The sequence below is a fragment of the Primulina eburnea genome, chromosome 5 (assembly GCF_022965805.1).
Source record: "Primulina eburnea isolate SZY01 chromosome 5, ASM2296580v1, whole genome shotgun sequence".
Taxonomy (NCBI): Eukaryota; Viridiplantae; Streptophyta; class Magnoliopsida; order Lamiales; family Gesneriaceae; genus Primulina; species Primulina eburnea.
In genome coordinates this window covers 13,070,357-13,074,305 of record NC_133105.1, presented here as the reverse complement: position 1 = coordinate 13,074,305, position 3,949 = coordinate 13,070,357, and positions in this window count along the sequence as shown.

The following is a 3,949-nucleotide window of genomic DNA, read 5'->3' as shown; positions in this document are numbered from 1 at the left end:
AGAATCCACCTTTATTTTTGATGATGATTGTCTGCAGGCATTTGAGAAGATCAAGAAAGCATTGGTGACTGCACCAATCATGATAGTGCCGGATTGGGAGCAACTCTTTGAGCTGATGTGCGATGCCAGTGATTATGCAGTGGGTGTGGTGTTGGGACAGAAACGTGATAAATTCTTCAGATCAATCTACTATGCAAGTCGTACCATGGATGCTGCACAGCAAAACTACACAACCACCGAAAAGGAGATGCTCGCAGTAGTATTCGCCTTGACAAGTTCAGACCCTACTTGGTAGGTACAAAGGTAATAATTTTCACTGATCATGCAGCTATCCGATACTTATTTGCCAAGAAGGATGCAAAACCACGCCTGATAAGGTGGATCTTGTTGCTCCAAGAGTTTGATTTGAGGTAAGGGATAGAAAAGGAGGTGAAATCAAGTGGCTGACCACCTGTCAGACTTGAGCGAGAGGAGAAGGAAGAAGAGGGAGCTATACAAGAAACTTTTCCAGATGAGCAGCTCTTTGAGGTAAACTCTGTACTTCCTTGGTTTGCTGATATTGCTAATTATTTGTCTTGTGGAACCCTTCCCCAGATATGAGCTACCATCAGAAAAAGAAGTTTGTCCATGATATCAAGTTTTATTATTGGGATGACCCATTTGTGTACAGAGGTGTGCTGACCAAATGATCAGGAGATGCGTAGAGGGTCTCGAAGCGCAACAAATTCTGGAGAAATGCCATTCTTTCACCATATGGTGGACATTTCGGAGCATCACGAACAGCAGCTAAGGTATTACAATCTGGTTTTTACTGGCCTAGTTTGTTTAAGGATAGTTATACCTTAGTGAAATCATGTGATAGATGCCAAAGGTTAGGAAACATCTCTAGGCGTCACGAATTACCACTGACAAATGTTTTGGAGTGGAACTTTTTGACGTTGGGGCATAGATTTCATGGGACCTTTTCCCCCTTCCTCTGGCTATTCTTACATTCTGTTAGCTGTTGATTATGTGTCGAAATGGGTGGAAGCAATCGCCACCAGTACTAATGACTCTCATGTTGTAGCGAAATTCGTACAGAAAAACATTTTCACCAGGTTTGGAACACCGAGGGCCATCATAAGGTGATGAAGGTAACACATTTTTGGGGGCAATAAATTTTCAACCACATTGCCAAATACAAATGTGAAGCATAAGGGTGGCACTAGGCATATCATCCGCGAGGTCAAATGGAAAAGCTGAAGTATCCAACCGGGAATTAAGCGATACTGGAAAAGACTGTCAACACAAACCGGAGGGATTGGGCATTGAAGTTGGATGATGCGCTTTGGGCTTACAGAACGGCATCAAGACCTATTGGGATGTCTCCTCTAAACGCTTGATTTGGAAAAGCATAACCACCTACATTGAGTTGGAGCAGTCGAGCATTCTGGGCAGTTAAGAAGTGGAATTGTGACTGAAAGCCGCCTGGTGAATGAAAGAAAATGACATTAAATGAATGAGGAGTTCGCAATGAAGCCTACGAAAATGCCAAGATTTATAAAGAACAGACCAAAAAGTGGCATGATAACTCATTATACAAAGGAACCTAAAACCAGGACAACAGTACTCTTGTTCAATTCCCAGTCCTTAAGTTGTTTCCTGGTAAGGTTGAAAATCGAGTTGGGTCCGGCCCATTTTTGGTGGAGACAGTTATTTCCTCATGGGGCCATCGAGTTGAAGTGCAAATGAGGACAACTTTCATTTCAAGGTGAACGGGCAAAGAGTTAAGCCCATACTATGGGAATGAAGTAAGGCACCTCGACAACAGTCTTTTGGGCGGGTCAAATTGATATCGACTCATGGTAGTCGGCTGATGACGTAAAACAAGCGCTTAGTGGGAGGAAACCCAAGTCTTCTTGTTTCTGTTTGCATTGTGATTTCAGTTTTTTATTTTTTTAATCATGTTATTTTTAGTTGTGTATTTTTAATATAGTGTATGTTGATAACGTCCCAAATTTAATGAATCCAATGTTTTCTTTTTCATGACTGAAAATTTTTGAGAAGAAATATTTTGACGAAACAAGGAGTGCCGCCTACAGTCTCATGAGCACTGCAATATGCTTGAGTGCATTCAAACACAAGAAAATTCGAAGGCGGAGGTGCACCCGAGGCACAAGACAGCGCCCGCCCCGCGCTAGGAAGTCGAACATGCACACCGCACCCGCGGTGTGGACACTACCGCAACACCGCGGTAGTGCCTTATGGAGATTGCGTATGATGCCGAACACACAGCGCACCCGAGATCGTTAAAAGCCTACCCCCCCCCCTGCGCTAAACTGCCGAGACAAAGAGCGCAAACGCCCGGCCCCACCCCCCTATGCTTGCGTAGCTCGGCGCCCCCGCGCGTATCGATGAAAAAAAATCATGAAATGCCGAACAGGCACCGCAACCTGCTGTGCTTGCACTACCCGCCCCCGCGTAATTTACAAAGAAAATTTAAAAGTTGCCGAACATGTACCGCACCCGCGGTATCCTAACGCCGCACCCGCGCTTCAATTTTCGCACAAACACCGCACCCGCGGTCTTTCAAACATCAAACAGCGCACCCGCGGTCATTACGTTTTAAGGCAAAAATTGGGCATTTCTAGACAATCGAAATTCCTTCTCAAGAACCCGCTTTCCATTTTCGAAATCGTTCTTGCAACAACCTTTTCCACTAATTTGTTTGTGAGTCCGTCCTCAATTTACTACTCCCAACCAAAATATCTGAACCCCATTCCAATCAAAATCAATTCCTTTCAAGAAAATTTCAAATCCAAGCCTAGGTTTTGAAAAGGGGTTCGAATTTCTTCAAGAGTTGAGTGGAATGTGTTTTTGTTCTTCAGAAACAATGCAAACACATCCAAGGTGAGCAGATTCATCCGATATTTGTTGAAAAAATTCGAATTTGTTGCTTGGGAAGGAATTTCAGTTGGTGAATAGATATTGTGAGTTTAGGAATATTGTTGGTTGATTATGGTATACATTGTTGGGGTGTGTTATATTGTGAGTGAAGAAAAAAGTAGTTTGTGGGGGAAGTGCAAGAAGTCTTTTATTTTGAGAAGAAGGTTGAATTGAAGTTTGTGTAAACAAGTGTTTCGACAAAATGCCACTGAAAGAAAAGTCATCAAAAGGGTGCTTCTTCATCAACAGCAGTGATATGATGCGAGTAGATGTTTTATGAAAAGCGGAGGAACAATAGGGGAAAAATTTTTGATCGAACATTATCAAGGAGAGGGGTTGTGATCTTAGTGCCCTAAGACTGCAAATAGAAAAAATGCTTAGGGAGCGACAGTGGGAGGAGTTGGAAACGCCACAGGATGCTGTCATATAATTGGTGAGAGAGTTTCTATGCAAACGTGAAAGTGAGAAAGGACATGTCGGTGGGGTGTTTGTGGAGAGTAAAGAGGTCGCTTTTGATGCGCAGGACATAACAGCTTTAGATGGCTTTCCTGAAATAATGCACAACGATGAGTAACGAAAATACAAAATGGGTATGTTGATTTATGACAATATTCGTCAAACTATTTGTACAAGGGAGCCGATGGCGAAGGAGAGACAATGTGCACGTTAAGCCTTGCAAAAGTCTGACCTCAGGGAAATGGCAAAATATTGGTATTCATTCATTGCTGCCAGAATAAATCCTACAGACACACCAGCTCCGGTGATTAAGGAGAGGGCCATCCTCAATAGGATTCTGCACTTATGACGAGGAAGACAATCGATCTAGGTCGAGTTGCGTTAAAAATTCAAGTTAACGATTAGCATTGGCAACCTCCAGTGGACTTTCTCCACCCTCGGCTCATAACTGTTTGTATTGCCATGATGGGGGTTACTTGGGCACCAAAGGAAGAAGTTCTGAAGCCTAAAAATCCTATTGTGATAGGCTCAGGCATGTATATGGGATTCAAATGAGGCAAGCGGAGAG